Source organism: Aegilops tauschii, chromosome 5 (genome assembly GCF_002575655.3).
Source record: "Aegilops tauschii subsp. strangulata cultivar AL8/78 chromosome 5, Aet v6.0, whole genome shotgun sequence".
In the NCBI taxonomy this organism is placed as follows: domain Eukaryota; kingdom Viridiplantae; phylum Streptophyta; class Magnoliopsida; order Poales; family Poaceae; genus Aegilops; species Aegilops tauschii.
Window position 1 is genome coordinate 579,199,199 of NC_053039.3, and position 18,818 is coordinate 579,218,016.

Here is an 18,818-nt window from a genome sequence, read left to right on the forward strand (position 1 = left end):
CATTGTCAAGATTATTATTAAAAAAATCATGAACAATATTTTTGAACGTGCAAACATTTTTTAAATGCCATCAACACTATTTCTATATGATAGAAGTCTTTTGTACTGCATTATCATTTTTTAAAGGAGCAATGAAGACTTCAAAAATTTGAAGTAAATTAATTTTGTAATATATGCATTTGAATATTTTGAAATATAAAACAAAGTAAAAAAGAAAGCAAAAGGGAAAACACGAACAAATGAATGAAAGAAAGAAAATGAATGGAACGACTGCTACAGGGCCCGCCCACTATGAGGTTGCCTGAGGCGAGCTGTATGTTCGTCTCGCTTGCTGGTGAGATACAGATGCTCCCGACATGAGCTGACTCACATCACACCCCTGCAGACAGGCATAATAATATCATGTCCTATTCTCGTTTAATTAAATTTTGCGTGTTGCTTATTTCACTTATCCTTTCGCTCTATCTTCTGAAATACTAGTAGATAGACATTTTACTTTTATTTTAATTTTTGCCACCGGTTAGGGAGGAGAACGTTATACGCCTATACCGTGTTGATTCAAATGCCATGACGCGGTTTCCTTGGGCCTTGGACATTGATGTGTCGGATAAAGCACCACCCCGCCGCCTTCCTTCTTTCCCATTGCTTTCCTTAGCGGATCCTATTTCGGGTATAGCGACCTCGCGTGTACCCCTCAGGGAGCACCTATATGGCGGCTTAAGCGCCACATGGAGGAACAGCCGCTCACGCGCCCATGCCCATGGGACAACCCATATAGGAGGCGAGCCCTCGATCGTGACTGGCTTCCCCTGGTTGCTCCATTGCATTTTGACCGGTCCCAGCTGAATAATTGACTGGTCAACCGTTGACTTTTGTAAAAACAATTACGGAAAATGACATATACAAAAATTTCATGACTAAAAAATGTTCATAGATTTTGAATTTTTACAAAAAATTCAACAAAACATGAATTTTAAAAAAAACTACAATTTCAAAAAAAAATCATCCAATTTTAAAAAGTTCATGCAAATTGAATAATAAATTCATCAAGTTTTAATTTTTTAAATCAATATCCGGAAAATATTCATCAAATTTGAAAAACATTCATAGACTTTGGAAAAGTTCATTGAATTTTTAAAAATCATCTAATTTGATAAAAGTTCATAAATTTGGAAAAAAGTTCATCCAATTTGTTAAAATGTTTATCAAGTTTAAAGAAAAGTTCATCTAATTTGAAAAACATCAATTTTGAAATAATTCATCAAACTGAAATGAAATTCATAGATTTAAGAAAATGAAAAAGAAAACAGGAAAACCAAAAAGAGAAGAAAAAAGAAACATAGAAAACCCAAGTTTTTTTCAGACTCCATAGAAAACCCAAGTTTAAACACAGAAAAAAAAATGGGCTGGTCCGTTATTAGACCTAGTGTACCCTCAAGAAATGCCTACCAGGCCTATAACGACGCAGCGGGCACCGTTTCAGAAATGCCTACCCCTCAAGAAATAAGAAATAACGGTTGCAGAAACCCCGCCTTTCTCCTTTCATAAGTCTAATAAAAAAATTATATTGTCGATTCCATTATCTACCCCCCCCCCCCCCCGAGCTACATACACATTGGTTGGATGCTCTTCTCAGATGGGTCTTTTCTAATTTTTTTTATTTCCAATCTTTCCTTTTATTTATTTTTATTTTGTGTATTCCTATTTCTTTTTTCTTTTCTTTTTTTCTTTTTTTGGCGCACATCTTTCAAATTCATGAACATTTTTTGAAATCGTGACCACTTTTCCAATTCATGAATGTTTTTATACAATCATGAACATTTATTTTTCAAATAGTGAACATTACTGAAAGTCACAAACACTCTTTAAGATTTATGATTTTTTTTAATTGTAAACAATTTTTCAGGTATGCGAACATTGTTTTGAAACGACATAGCATTCCTTGCCATATCTGTCAGCACATTATTATCTCCACGGATGAGGAGGATCCACGTGTGAGTCGCTCCTTGATTCGAATCCTGCGAGCTTCATCCACCTGGGACCTCCTTGGGTCAATGGCATCACATTTCTTGCATGGGAGTTCACCACGCAGCTTGATTCTCTTCAACCCCACAGCTCGCTCCATGACTAGCCTTATGTAGTTTGTCACCTTGTCTTCCTCCTCGAACCCAAATATCTGGAGCAACTTCAAGTTCAGGTGCTTCAAATCCTTGGATGGCTCCCACACCATGGTGGTCTTCTCAGCACTTTCCTTGGGAATGTTGAAACATGAAGGCCGGTCTCGAGACAACTTCATGCACCGACATAGAAAATAAACAATACATGTTAACATTAAACTCGCAGCCAATCCATGCAGGAAAACATAGCAACAATGGCAGTTAAACATCTTTGCCATTTAAGATTATGCAACATGCTCAACACTAGCGGTTAATTAAGTTTAGGCCTCTCTAGAGTTTTTTTCTCTACAGAGCTTTTGGGAGAATCTGCATTAACTAAATCCTCCACAAAAGTAACACGCATGAGGCCTCATTTGACTTACAGGATTGGTTAAGTGTAGGAACAGGAAAACTAGAGGAATAGGATGCCCTGTCCAGTGAAACCATAGGGATAGCAAAACTGATGAATTCTCACACAACTGCTATGTGATTGTAGTACAGGGAAATCACAGGAACTCATGAGCATTTAATAATATGAAACTGAACTATGGATTCCGACCTCATTCTTCCTGCCAGGATTTTTCCATGAAGTTCGACCTCATTCTTTTTTTTCTTATGAAACTGAACTATGGATTTCCTGTAGGATTGGTTCCGATAAATCAAACAACATCGCAGGAAAATTTCCAGAGGGATCTAAATCCTACAAAAACCCTATGCAAATCCTGCAAATCAAACGAGGCTTAAATATGTTTCGAGGATTCCTATGAAATCATGCCCGCCTCCGGAAAATTCAAATGGAGCATCACAACTTTCATTTGAGTTGCACTATCATTCATACGCAACCAATGTGTTCCCTATATTCAGTTACAATGCATCAGGTATGCATTACATCTAATAGAGTTTGATGAGTGACTGAAAATCGGATCGACTTCCTAGTACATTGTTAATGTTGAATATTCGGGAAGCATGTCCTACCAGAAGTGAGCCATATATAGGGTAAGATATGGATGAAATTCAAAGTAGGTAAAGTAGCAGACATACATCGAAATTCTGCAGGGCAGGTGCAACCTCAAGGATAAACAGGGTCCAGCTCAGATCACACTCAGGAAAGATATTGATAAGCGCCACAGAAGTCAAGTTGCGGAATGTAGCAGTGAGGTGCTTCGGATGCTCCGGCTGAACCCAAATCTGTGGAAAGAAGAGGAACACAAGTAGAGAGATGAAATAATTAGAGAAGAAAACAAACATGCAATATTTACATGCAGAAGAAACTCATGTGGCACGAACGACGAAATTAACTTAACTTACCATTCGGGTGCCAAAACCAAGACACCGATTAGACAGATTCCTGGCGCTCCTTGGTAGGCACTCACTCAAAGCAAATGGCGCCTGCCATGCCTTGGCAATAGCACGGAGAGTTATATCATGAAGCTTTGGAACGTAGCCGAAGCGCACCGGGGGGTTCTTGCAGGGCCAAGATTTGCAGCACACTTTCCTAAGCTTAGGGACAGACACGAGCTCGATTCGTGTGCACACAAAGTAGTAGAACTCGAGCTCCTGGATCCCAGAGTGCGGGGAGTCAATCTTGAGCGCCGAGTGGTCGACCAGCCAGCGGAAATTAACTCAGGACAAGGTGCTTGAGCCTATCGCAAGAGGTGATGAGGTCGATGACTTGAGAATGTCCAAACCCGAGGTTATCGAGAGTTAGCTTGGTGAGCCACCGGAAGGCGACGGGGCAGGCAGCAGAGAAGGACATGAACCGCTGCCGCAGCTTGCCACGCTGAGGAGCAGTGTTGTTCTCGTACGGCGAGCATATATGAAATTCAAGACGTTCAGTCTCGCCGTGGGTGACAAGGTCCTCGACGGCACGTCCGAGGGTGCTCAGGCCGTCCGACACAGGGAAGAAGTCGAGGACGAGGGTCTTGATAGCGCACTCGCGCTCGGCCGAAGGAGACAGTAACCTGCATGTGGCGGCCGTGAACGCCTCCATGATCGCGTCCGGAAAGGTGCCGTGGAAGTGCCGGACGTCGAGGTGAGAGCCGGTGGGGGAGGTGCCGCCACCTCCTCGAGACTGCGCCGGCGTGGACCGCGTCGCGCAGGTCGAGGCGCTCGAGGATTCCGATTAGGAGATCGTTGGGGAGCGCGCTGATTCTGTCCTCACCTCTCGGTCGATGTTGATCTTGTGCGGCGGCTGCGGCGACTGGATTCGTAGGCCGATTGAAACCCTAGCTAGAAGTAGAACCAGTCGCTTGTATGCGCCACTGAGACGGTGGCCGCGGCTCCTCCGGCGCTCCACCCCCCACCTCCATCGTGCGGCCCGTGGATCCGGAAAGAACAAGGGAAGCCACCTCCACCGCGCGGCCAGGTCGATGCAGCCGATTTCCCCATCGGTTCCCCTCCGGTGTACGCTGCCGCCGCTAGTCGCGCTTGGATTTGGATCTTCCTTGCTTGGATGCTGGACGCATTGGACTGGGTTTGTTTTCTCTTGGGCGGCACTTGTTGTTGGACGCGAGTAGGGAGCAGAGCTCAGTCCTGTGCGTGCTCTACACTTTTTTCAGCGCCTGTTTTTTTGGGCAAACGATAAGAACAAATTTTCGACTGATACTCCCTCCATTTACTTATACAAGGTCATTATAAAAAATACACTTTGCATCTATACAAGCCCACCAACATTAATCGAGACAAAAGTTAATGCTATTTTCCTTGAAATAGCAACCTATTTAATATTTGCATGCATGCAGTCATAATGACACTCCAATCAGCTTTCTATCCCTTCTTTGCATGCATGCGGTGTATTAATGATCTCACTAAACGATAAAAAAAGCGGGTTTAAAAAACAAGACAATAAATTTTATTTTGGTACATGTAATATGAGTTTGTGGCCTTGTATATAAAAATAGAGGGAATACTACAAATTTTCAACACGCCAAGTAAATAATCGGATCAGATTCCTCGGGAACGGCGTATATCATATATTCGACTGATACAAGAACGTTGGTGGTGTTGAGCATCCCATCCGATCCCATCGACGTCGCCTGCCTGCCTTCCTTGCTTCCAACTTTTGAGTGCCAATAAACCAGCAAGCACCGCAACTGGCTTGTGCCTCCTCGACAGCACAGCACTGCACTGTTCCATTCCATTCTTTTGCAAAGAGACATGGTGCTGCTGTCTCTAGCCACCTTTATGCGGATTGGTTTTGGATTTTGATGCTCCTGTCTCTTCACTGAGGACTCAAGCTAGCAGATGCTTACTTATCGTATGCTCGATGGGCACCATGCATGCAACGTGGCCGCGTCGGCACCAGCCATTGCCCACTGCTGTTCCTCCTGGAGTTCTATATAAAGGGGCCGGGCAGATCGCCACTACGACGCACACCCAACTCTACCCGCCTCCCTCCCTCATCGGACTAGCTAGCTAGCTAGCTGCTCCCTCCTTTCCTCCCTCCCTCGTCGGACTAACAGCATGCTCCTTCTCCCTCCCAGACCCAAGCCTTGATCTTATCTCCTCCGACCTAAAGTCTATCGAGGTCCATATAAAGACTGACCTGCGATGGGTTCACCTCCGCCGAGCTCTGCAATGGGGTACCCTCATAAAAAGAATGACCTCATTGTCTTCAACTAAGACAATGAGATCATTCTTTTTATAGGGGTACCCATATTGACCATGGGGGGTGTGAAAAGTAAGCTAAAAATGTTTCTGGGCTTACTTTTGAAGTCACTAGCAAAAGGGCCGATGCGTTGCAGCAGGAGAAAAAATCACAGGCTCATCGAGAAGCATTAACGTGCGCATCATGGGCGTGCCCTCGCGCTATCCACGTCGGATTGACTATGCGACAAAAGGTTCGCTGCTCCTTTCTCTTCCTCGGCGCCGCCGGATCTGCGGCAGCTCCTGCCCATGGTCCCCTGCCGCGCCGAGGGAGCACGGCGCCGCTGAGATGCGGGGCGATGCACTGCCGCCTACTGCGCCCTTGGCCTTCTCTCATCCCCTGCCGCTCCCTCCTCTTCGGCGACGGCGAGCTCTACGAGTCGGGGGCCTCCCCGCTCGTCTTCCTGATCCAGGGCGGCGGCATGAACCTCTCCCGCGTCGGCGAGAATCTCCTCAGCTCCGTCTGCTGCGCGCGCTCCCTCGCCCTCCTCCCTCCGACCCAGCCCCTTCCCGTGTTGAGGTACTGTGTTCCTCCCTCCCTCCCCGCCCTCAAACCTTCGTCTTGTGTTGGATCCAACGATAGTGTTGTTGGGAATCGTAGCATAATTTTAAAATTTTCCTACGCTCACCAAGATGCATCTATGGAGTCTACTAGCAACGAGGGGAAAGGAGTGCATCTACATACCCTTGTAGATCGCGAGCGGAAGCGTTCCAATGAACGTGGATGACGGAGTCGTACTCGCCGTGATCCAAATCACCGATGACTGAGTGCCGAACGGACGACACCTCCGCGTTCAACACACGTACGGTGCAGCGACGTCTCCTCCTTCTTGATCCAGCAAGGGGGGAGGAGAGGTTGATGGAGATCCAACAGCACGACGGCGTGGTGGTGGATGTAGCGGGTCTCCGGCAGGGCTTCGCCGAGCTTCTGCGAGAGAGAGAGAGAGAGAGAGGTGTTGCAGGGGAGGAGGGAGGCACCCAAAGCTGTGTGTTTGCTGCCCTCCCTCCCCCCCACTATTTATAGGACCCCTGGGGGGGCGCCAGCCCTTGGGAGATCAGATCTCCAAGGGGGGCGGCGGCCAAGTGGGGGGGAAGGGGTGCCTTGCCCCCCAAGGCAAGGGGGAAGCTCCCCCCCTAGGGTTCCCACCCTAGGCGCATGGGGGGAGGCCCAAGGGGGGCGCCCCAGCCCACTAAGGGCTGGTTCCCTTCCACTTTCAGCCCACGGGGCCCTCCGGGATAGGTGGCCCCACCCGATGGACCCCCGGGACCCTTCCGGTGGTCCCGGTACAATACCGGTAACCCCCGAAACTTTCCCGGTGGCCAAAACTTGACTTCCTATATATAATTCTTCACCTCCGGACCATTCCGGAACCTCTCGTGACGTCCGGGATCTCATCCGGGACTCCGAACAACTTTCGGGTTTCCGCATACTCATATCTCTACAACCCTAGCGTCACCGAACCTTAAGTGTGTAGACCCTACGGGTTCGGGAGACATGCAGACATGACCGAGACGCCTCTCCGGTCAATAACCAACAGCGGGATCTGGATACCCATGTTGGCTCCCACATGCTCCATGATGATCTCATCGGATGAACCATGGTGTCGAGGATTCAATCAATCCGTATGCAATTCCCTTTGCCAATCGGTATGTTACTTGCCCGAGATTCGATCGTCGGTATCCCAATACCTTGTTCAATCTCGTTACCGGCAAGTCTCTTTACTCGTACCGCAATGCATGATCCCGTGACTAACGCCTTAGTCACATTGAGCTCATTATGATGATGCATTACCGAGTGGGCCCAGAGATACCTCTCCGTCACACGGAGTAACAAATCCCAGTCTCGATCCGTGCCAACCCAACAGACACTTTCGGAGATACCCGTAATGCACCTTTATAGTCACCCAGTTACGTTGTGACGTTTGGCACACCCAAAGCACTCCTACGGTATCCGGGAGTTTCACGATCTCATGGTCTAAGGAAAAGATACTTGACATGGGAAAAGCTCTAGCAAACGAAACTACACGATCTTTTATGCTATGCTTAGGATTGGGTCTTGTCCATCACATCATTCTCCTAATGATGTGATCCTGTTATCAATGACATCCAATGTCCACAGTCAGGAAACCATGACTATCTGTTGATCAACGAGCTAATCAACTAGAGGCTTACTAGGGACACGTTGTGGTCTATGTATTCACACATGTATTACGATTTCCGGACAATACAATTATAGCATGAATAATAGACAATTACCATGAACAAAGAAATATAATAATAACCATTTATTATTGCCTCTAGGGCATATTTCCAACAGTCTCCCACTTGCACTAGAGTCAATAATCTAGTTACATAGTGATGAATCGAACACCCATTGCGTCCTGGTGTTGATCATGTTTTGCTCTAGGGAGAGGTTTAGTCAACGGATCTGCTACATTCAGGTCCGTGTGTACTTTACAAATATCTATGTCTCCATTTTGAACACTTTCACGAATGGAGTTGAAGCGACGCTAAATATGCCTGGTCTTCCTGTGAAACCTGGGCTCCTTCGCAAGGGCAATAGCTCCAGTGTTGTCACAGAAGAGAGTCATTGGGCCCGACGCATTGGGAATCACCCCTAGGTCGGTAATGAACTCCTTCATCCAGACTGCTTCCTGTGCTGCCTCCGAGGCTGCCATGTACTCCGCTTCACATGTAGATCCCGCCATGACGCTTTGCTTGCAACTGCACCAGCTTACTGCTCCTCCATTCAAAATATACACGTATCCGGTTTGTGACTTCGAGTCATCCAGATCTGTGTCGAAGCTAGCGTCGACGTAACCCTTTACGACGAGCTCTTCGTCACCTCCATAAACGAGAAACATATCCTTAGTCCTCTTCAGGTACTTCAGGATATTCTTGACCGCTGTCCAGTGTTCCTTGCCGGGATTACTTTGGTACCTTCCTACCAAACTTACGGCAAGGTTTACATCAGGTCTGGTACACAGCATGGCATACATAATAGACCCTATGGCCGAGGCATAGGGGATGACACTCATCTCTTCTATATCTTCTGCCGTGGTCGGGCATTGAGCCGTGCTCAATTGCACACCTTGCAATACAGGCAAGAACCCCTTCTTGGACTGATCCATACTGAACTTCTTCAATATCTTGTCAAGGTATGTACTCTGTGAAAGACCAATGAGGCGTCTTGATCTATCTCTATAGATCTTGATGCCTAATATATAAGCAGCTTCTCCAAGGTCCTTCATTGAAAAACACTTATTCAAATAGGCCTTTATACTTTCCAAGAATTGTATATCATTTCCCATCAATAGTATGTCATCCACATATAATATGAGAAATGCTACAGAGCTCCCACTCACTTTCTTGTAAACACAGGCTTCTCCATAAGTCTGTGTAAACCCAAACGCTTTGATCATCTCATCAAAGCGAATGTTCCAACTCCGAGATGCTTGCACCAGCCCATAGATTGAGCGCTGGAGCTTGCATACTTTGTTAGCATTCTTAGGATCGACAAAACCTTCCGGCTGCATCATATACAACTCTTCCTTAAGGAATGCCGTTTTGACGTCCATCTGCCATATCTCATAATCATAGTATGCGGCAATTGCTAACATGATTCGGACGGACTTCAGCTTCGCTACGGGTGAGAAAGTCTCATCGTAGTCAACCCCTTGAACTTGTCGATAACCCTTAGCGACAAGTCGAGCTTTGTAGATGGTCACATTACCATCTGCGTCCGTCTTCTTCTTAAAGATCCATTTGTTTTCAATGGCTCGCCGATCATCGGGCAAGTCAGTCAAAGTCCATACTTTGCTTTCATACATGGATCCTATCTCGGATTTCATAGCTTCTAGCCATTTGTCGGAATCCGGGACCGCCATCGCTTCTTCATAGTTCGAAGGTTCCCCGTTGTGTAACAACATGATTTCCAGGACAGGGTTGCCGTACCAATCTGGTGCGGAACGTGTCCTTGTGGACCTACGAAGTTTAGTAGCAACTTGATCCGAAGCTTCATGATCATCATCATTAACTTCCTCCCCAGTCGGTGTAGGCACCACAGGAACATCTTCCCACGATGCGCTACTTTCCGGTTCGGAAGGGGTGACTATCACCTCATCAAGTTCCACTTTCCTCCCACTCAATTCTTTCGAGAGAAACTCCTTCTCTTGAAAGGACCCGTTCTTGGCAACGAAGATCTTGCCTTCGGATCTGAGGTAGAAGGTATACCCAATAGTTTCCTTAGGGTATCCTATGAAGACGCATTTTTCCGACTTGGGTTCGAGCTTTTCAGGTTGAAGTTTCTTGACATAAGCATCGCATCCCCAAACTTTTAGAAACGACAGCTTAGGTTTCTTCCCAAACCATAATTCATACTGTGTCGTCTCAACGGATTTCGACGGAGCCCTATTTAAAGTGAATGCGGCAGTCTCTAAAGCATAACCCCAAAATGAGAGCGGTAAATCGGTAAGAGACATCATAGATCGCACCATATCCAATAGAGTGCGATTACGACGTTCGGACACACCATTTCTCTGAGGTGTTCCAGGCGGCGTGAGTTGTGAAACTATTCCACATTTCCTTAACTGTGCACCAAACTCGTGACTTAAATATTCTCCACCACGATCTGATCGTAGGAATTTTATTCTCCTGTCACGTTGATTCTCAACCTCACTCTGAAATTCTTTGAACTTTTCAAAGGTTTCAGACTTGTGTTTCATCAGGTAGACATATCCATATCTACTTAAATCATCAGTGAGAGTGAGAACATAACGGTATCCTCCGCGAGCCTCAACACTCATTGGACCAAACACATCGGTATGTATGATTTCCAATAAGTTGGTTGCTCGCTCCATTGTTCCGGAGAACGGAGTCTTGGTCATCTTACCCATGAGGCATGGTTCGCACGTGTCAAATGATTCGTAATCAAGAGACTCCAAAAGTCCATCTGCATGGAGCTTCTTCATGCGCTTGACACCAATGTGACCAAGGCGGCAGTGCCACAAGTATGTGGGACTATCGTTATCAACTTTACATCTTTTGGTATTCACACTATGAACATGTGTAACATCACGTTCGAGATTCATCAAAAATAAACCATTGACCAGCGGGGCATGACCATAAAACATATCTCTCAAATAAATAGAACAACCATTATTCTCGGATTTAAATGAGTAGCCATCTCGAATTAAACGAGATCCAGACACAATGTTCATGCTCAAAGCTGGCACTAAATAACAATTATTGAGGTTTAAAACTAATCCCGTGGGTAGATGCAGAGGTAGCGTGCTGACGGCGATCACATCGACCTTGGAACCATTCCCGACGCGCATCGTCACCTCGTCCTTTGCCAGTCTCCGTTTATTCCGTAGTTCCTGCTTTGAGTTACAAATATGAGCAACCGCACCGGTATCAAATACCCAGGAGCTACTATGAGTACTGGTAAGGTACACATCAATTACTTGTATATCACATATACCTTGGGTGTTGCCGGCCTTCTTCTTGTCCGCTAAATATTTGGGGCAGTTCCGCTTCCAGTGACCACTTCCCTTGCAATAAAAGCACTCAGTCCCGGGCTTGGGTCCATTCTTTGACTTCTTCCCAGTAACTGGTTTACCGGGCGCGGCAACTCCCTTGCCGTCCTTCTTGAAGTTCTTCTTACCCTTGCCCTTCTTGAACTTGGTGGTTTTATTCACCATCAACACTTGATGTTCTTTTCTGATCTCCCCTTCCGCTGATTTCAGCATTGAATATACCTCGGGAATGGTCTTTTCCATCCCCTGCATATTGTAGTTCATCACAAAGCTCTTGTGGCTTGGTGGAAGCGACTGGAGGATTCTGTCAATGACCGCGTCATCCGGGAGATTAACTCCCAGCTGAGACAAGCGGTTGTGCAACCCAGACATTCTGAGTATGTGCTCACTAACAGAACTGTTCTCCTCCATTTTACAGCTGAAGAACTTGTCGGAGACATCATATCTCTCGACCCGGGCATGAGCTTGAAAAACCACTTTCAGCTCCTCGAAGATCTCATATGCTCCATGTTTCTCAAAACGCTTTTGGAGACCCGCCTCTAAGCTATAAAGCATGCCGCACTGAACGAGGGAGTAATCATCAGCACGTGATTGCCAAGCGTTCATAACGTCTTGGTTCTGTGGGATTGGTGCATCACCTAGCGGTGCTTCTAAGACATAATCTTTCTTGGCTACTATAAGGATGAGCCTCAGGTTCCGGACCCAGTCCGTATAGTTGCTGCCATCATCTTTCAGCTTTGTTTTCTCTAGGAACGCGTTGAAATTGAGGACAACGTTGGCCATTTGATCTACAAGACATAGTGTAAAGATTTTAGACTAAGTTCATGATAATTGAGTTCATCTAATCAAATTATTTAATGAACTCCCACTCAGATAGACATCCCTCTCGTCATCTAAGTGAAACATGATCCGAGTTTAACTAGGCCGTGTGCGATCATCACGTGAGACGGACTAGTCAAGATCGGTGAACATCTCCAAGTTGATCGTATCTTCTATACGACTCATGCTCGACCTTTCGGTCCTCCGTGTTCCGAGGCCATGTCTGTACATGCTAGGCTCGTCAAGTCAACCTAAGTGTATTGCGTGTGTTCCGAGGCCATGTCTGTACATGCTAGGCTCGTCAACACCCGTTGTATTCGAACGTTAGAATCTATCACACCCGATCATCACGTGGTGCTTCGAAACAACGAACCTTCACAACGGTGCACAGTTAGGGTGAACACTTTCTTGAAATTATTATAAGGGATCATCTTACTTACTACCGTCGTTCTAAGCAAATAAGATGCAAAAACATGATAAACATCACATGCAATCAAATAGTGACATGATATGGCCAATATCATCATGCTCCTTTGATCTCCATCTTTGGGGCACCGTGATCATCTTCGTCACCGGCATGACACCATGATCTCCATCATTGTGTCTTCATGAAGTCGTCACGCCAACGATTACTTCTACTTCTATGGCTAACCCGTTTAGCAACAAAGTAAAGTAATTTACATGGCGTTATTCAATGACACGCAGGTCATGCAAAATAATAAAGACAACTCCTATGGCTCCTGCCGGTTGTCATACTCACCGACATGCAAGTCGTGATTCCTATTACAAGAATATGATCAATCTCATACATCACATATATCATTCATCACATCCTATGGCCATATCATATCACATAGCACTTGCTGCAAAAACAAGTTAGACGTCCTCTAATTGTTGTTGCAAGTTTTTACGTGGTTTGTAGGTTTCTAGCAAGAACGTTTCTTACCTACGTATGACCACAACGTGATTTGCCAATTTCTGTTTACCCTTCATAAGGACCCTTTTCATCGAATCCGTTCCGACTAAAGTAGGAGAGACAGACACCCGCTAGCCACCTTATGCATCTAGTGCATGTCAGTCGGTGGAACCTGTCTCACGTAAGTGTACGTGTAAGGTCGGTCCGGGCCGCTTCATCCTACAATACCGCCGAAACAAGAAAAGACTAGTAGCGGCAAGAAGAATTGGCAAACTCAACGCCCACAACTGCTTTGTGTTCTACTCGTGCATAGTAACTACGCATAGGCCTGGCTCATGATGCCACTGTTGGGAATCGTAGCATAATTTTAAAATTTTCCTACGCTCACCAAGATGCATCTATGGAGTCTACTAGCAACGAGGGGAAAGGAGTGCATCTACATACCCTTGTAGATCGCGAGCGGAAGCATTCCAATGAACGTGGATGACGGAGTCGTACTCGTCGTGATCCAAATCACCGATGACTGAGTGCCGAACGGACGGCACCTCCGCGTTCAACACACGTACGGTGCAGCGACGTCTCCTCCTTCTTGATCCAGCAAGGGGGGAGGAGAGGTTGATGGAGATCCAACAGCACGACGGCGTGGTGGTGGATGTAGCGGGTCTCCGGCAGGGCTTTGCCGAGCTTCTGCGAGAGAGAGAGAGGTGTTGCAGGGGAGGAGGGAGGCGCCCAAAGCTGTGTGTTTGCTGCCCTCCCTCCCCCCCACTATTTATAGGACCCCTGGGGGGCGCCAGCCCTTGGGAGATCAGATCTCCAAGGGGGGCGGCGGCCAAGTGGGGGGGAAGGGGTGCCTTGCCCCCCAAGGCAAGGGGGAAGCTCCCCCCCCCCTAGGGTTCCCACCCTAGGCGCATGGGGGGAGGCCCAAGGGGGGCGCCCCAGCCCACTAAGGGCTGGTTCCCTTCCACTTTCAGCCCACGGGGCCCTCCGGGATAGGTGGCCCCACCCGGTGGACCCCCGGGACCCTTCCGGTGGTCCCGGTACAATACCGGTAACCCCCGAAACTTTCCCGGTGGCCAAAACTTGACTTCCTATATATAATTCTTCACCTCCGGACCATTCCGGAACCTCTCGTGACGTCCGGGGTCTCATCCGGGACTCTGAACAACTTTCGGGTTTCCGCATACATATATCTCTATAACCCTAGCGTCACCGGACCTTAAGTGTGTAGACCCTACGGGTTCGGGAGACATGCAGACATGACCGAGACGCCTCTCCGGTCAATAACCAACAGCGGGATCTGGATACCCATGTTGGCTCCCACATGCTCCACGATGATCTCATCGGATGAACCACGGTGTCGAGGATTCAATCAATCCGTATGCAATTCCCTTTGCCAATCGGTATGTTACTTGCCCGAGATACGATCGTCAGTATCCCAATACCTTGTTCAATCTCGTTACCGGCAAGTCTCTTTACTCGTACCACAATGCATGATCCCATGACTAATGCCTTAGTCACATTGAGCTCATTATGATGATGCATTACCGAGTGGGCCCAGAGATACCTCTCCGTCACACGGAGTGACAAATCCCAGTCTCGATCCGTGCCAACCCAACAGACACTTTCGGAGATACCCGTAATGCACCTTTATAGTCACCCAGTTACGTTGTGACGTTTGGCACACCCAGCACTCCTACGGTATCCGGGAGTTTCACGATCTCATGGTCTAAGGAAAAGATACTTGACATTGGAAAAGCTCTAGCAAACGAAACTACACAATCTTTTATGCTATGCTTAGGATTGGGTCTTGTCCATCACATCATTCTCCTAATGATGTGATCCCGTTATCAATGACATCCAATGTCCATAGTCAGGAAACCATGACTATCTGTTGATCAACGAGCTAGTCAACTAGAGGCTTACTAGGGACACGTTGTGGTCTATGTATTCACACATGTATTACGATTTCCGGACAATACAATTATAGCATGAATAATAGACAATTACCATGAACAAAGAAATATAATAATAACCATTTATTATTGCCTCTTGGGCATATTTCCAACAAGTGTTTGGTTGCTTATCATTGTGTCGTGCCCCTGTAGGTTCCAGCTCGAGTTGTTGTTGCGGCGACGGCTAGATTTGATGTCACTGAAGTTCTAAAGATTACATGATGGCTTTGTTGGGGATCGTAGCAGAATTTTAAAATTTTCCTACGCTCACCAAGATCCATCTATGGAGTATACTAGCAACAAGGGGAAAGGAGTGCATCTACATACCCTTGTAGATCGCGAGCGGAAGCGTTCCAATGAACGAGGTTGATGGAGTCGTACTCGCCGTGATCCAAATCACCGATGACCGAGTGCCGAACGGACGGCACCTCCGCGTTCAACACACGTACGGTGCAGCGACGTCTCCTCCTTCTTGATCCAGCAAGGGGGAAGGAGAGGTTGATGGAGATCCAACAGCACGACGGCGTGGTGGTGGATGTAGCGGGATCTCGGCAGGGCTTCGCCGAGCTTCTGCGAGAGGGAGAGGTGTAGCAGGGGAGGAGGGAGGCGCCCAAGGCTGTAATACTGCTGCCCTCCCTCCCCCCTTTATATAGGCCCCCTGGGAGGGGGGGCGCCGGCCAGAACCCATCTGCATGGGGGGCGGCGGCCAGGGGGGAGACTTGCCCCCCAAGGCAAGTGGGCCCCCCCCCCCACCCTAGGGTTTCCAACCCTAGGCGCAGGGGGAGGCCCATGGGGGGCGCCCCAGCCCACTAAGGGCTGGTTCCCTTCCAACTTCAGCCCATGGGGCCCTCCGGGATAGGTGGCCCCACCCGATGGACCCCCGGGACCCTTCCGGTGGTCCCGGTACAATACCGATAACCCCCGAAACTTTCCCGGTGGCCAAAACTTGACTTCCTATATATAATTCTTCACCTCCGGACCATTCCGGAACTCCTCGTGACGTCCAGGATCTCATCCGGGACTCCGAACAACTTTCGGGTTTCCGCATACTCATATCTCTACAACCCTAGCGTCACCGAACCTTAAGTGTGTAGACCCTACGGGTTCGGGAGACATGCATACATGACCGAGACGCCTCTCCGGTCAATAACCAACAGCGGGATCTGGATACCCATGTTGGCTCCCACATGTTCCACGATGATCTCATCGGATGAACCACGATGTCGAGGATTCAATCAATCCCGTATGCAATTCCCTTTGTCAAGCGGTATGTTACTTGCCCGAGATTCGATCGTCGGTATCCCAATACCTTGTTCAATCTCGTTACCGGCAAGTCTCTTTACTTGTACCGTAATGCATGATCCCGTGGCTAACTCCTTAGTCACATTGAGCTCATTATGATGATGCATTATCGAGTGGGCCCAGAGATACCTCTCCGTCATACGGAGTGACAAATCCCAGTCTCGATCCGTGCCAACCCAACAGACACTTTCGGAGATACCCGTAGTGTACCTTTATAGTCACCCAGTTACGTTGTGACGTTTGGCACACCCAAAGCACTCCTACGGTATCCGGGAGTTGCACGATCTCATGGTCTAAGGAATAGATACTTGACATTGGAAAAGCTCTAGCAAACGAAACTACACGATCTTTTATGCTACGCTTAGGATTGGGTCTTGTCCATCACATCATTCTCCTAATGATGTGATCCCGTTATCAATGAGATCCAATGTCCATAGTCAGGAAATCGTGACTATCTGTTGATCAACGAGCTAGTCAACTAGAGGCTTACTAGGGACACGTTGTGGTCTATGTATTCACACATGTATTACGATTTCCGGATAACACAATTATAGCATGAACAATAGACAATTATCATGAACAAAGAAATATAATAATAACCATTTATCATTGCCTCTAGGGCATATTTCCAACAGTCTCCCACTTGCACTAGAGTCAATAATCTAGTTACATTGTGATGAATCTAACACCCATAGCGTCCTGGTGTTGATCATGTTTTGCTCTAGGGAGAGGTTTAGTCAACGGATCTGCTACATTCAGGTCCGGATGTACTTTACAAATATCTATGTCTCCATTTTGAACACTTTCACGAATGGAGTTGAAGCGACGCTTGATATGTCTGGTCTTCCTGTGAAACCTGGGCTCCTTGGCAAGGGCAATAGATCCAGTGTTGTCACAGAAGAGAGTCATCGGGCCCGACGCATTGGGAATCACCCCTAGGTCGGTAATGAACTCCTTTATCCAGACTGCTTCCTGTGCTGCCTCTGAGGCCGCCATGTACTCCACTTCACATGTAGATCCCGCCACGACGCTTTGCTTGCAACTGCACCAGCTTACTGCTCCTCCATTCAAAATATACACGTATCCGGTTTGTGACTTCGAGTCATCCAGATCTGTGTCGAAGCTAGCGTCGACGTAACCCTTTACGACGAGCTCTTCGTCACCTCCATAAACGAGAAACATATCCTTAGTCCTCTTCAGGTACTTCAGGATATTCTTGACCGCTGTCCAGTGTTCCATGCCGGGATTACTTTGGTACCTTCCTACCATACTCACGGCAAGGTTTACATCAGGTCTGGTACACAGCATGGCATACATAATAGACCCTATGGCCGAGGCATAGGGGATGACACTCATCTTTTCTATATCTTCTGCCGGGGTCGGGCATGAGCCGTGCTCAATTGCACACCTTGCAATACAGGCAAGAACCCCTTCTTGGACTGATCCATATTGAACTTCTTCAATATCTTGTCAAGGTACGTACTCTGTGAAAGACCAATGAGGCATCTTGATCTATCTCTATAGATCTTGATGCCTAATATATAAGCAGCTTCTCCAAGGTCCTTCATTGAAAAACACTTATTCAAATAGGCCTTTATACTTTTCAAGAATTCTATATCATTTCCCATCAATAGTATGTCATCCACATATAATATGAGAAATGCTACAGAGCTCCCACTCACTTTCTTGTAAACACAGGCTTCTCCATAAGTCTGTGTAAACCCAAACGCTTTGATCATCTCATCAAAGCGAATGTTCCAACTCCGAGATGCTTGCACCAGCCCATAGATTGAGCGCTGGAGCTTGCATACTTTGTTAGCATTCTTAGGATCGACAAAACCTTCCGGCTGCATCATATACAGTTCTTCCTTAAGGAAGCCGTTAAGGAATGCCGTTTTGACGTCCATCTGCCATATCTCATAATCATAGTATGCGGCAATTGCTAACATGATTCGGACGGACTTCAGCTTCGCTACGGGTGAGAAAGTCTCATCGTAGTCAACCCCTTAAACTTGTCGATAACCCTTAGCGACAACTCGAGCCTTATAGATGGTCACATTACCATCCGCGTCTGTCTTCTTCTTAAAGATCCATTTATTTTCTATGGCTCGCCGATCATCGGGCAAGTCAGTCAAAGTCCATACTTCGTTTTCATACATGGATCCTATCTCGGATTTCATGGCTTCTAGCCATTTGTCGGAATCCGGGCCCGCCATCGCTTCTTCATAGTTCGAAGGTTCACCGTTGTCTAACAACATGATTTCCAGGACAGGGTTGCCGTACCACTCTGGTGCGGAACGTGTCCTTGTGGACCTTCGAAGTTCAGCAGTAACTTGATCCGAAGCTTCATGATCAACATCATTAACTTCCTCCCCAGTCGGTGTAGGCACCACAGGAACATCTTCCCGCGCTGCGCTACTTTCTGGTTCGGAAGGGGTGACTATCACCTCATCAAGTTCCACTTTCCTCCCACTCAATTCTTTCGAGAGAA

The 18,818-nt window shown here is 47.2% G+C and overlaps 1 pseudogene; it reads right to left on the reverse strand.

Annotated features, from left to right (window-relative positions):
• Positions 1–1,852: 1,852 nt before the first annotated feature.
• LOC109761716 (uncharacterized) lies at positions 1,853–6,052 on the reverse strand (annotated as a pseudogene).
• Positions 6,053–18,818: the final 12,766 nt, after the last annotated feature.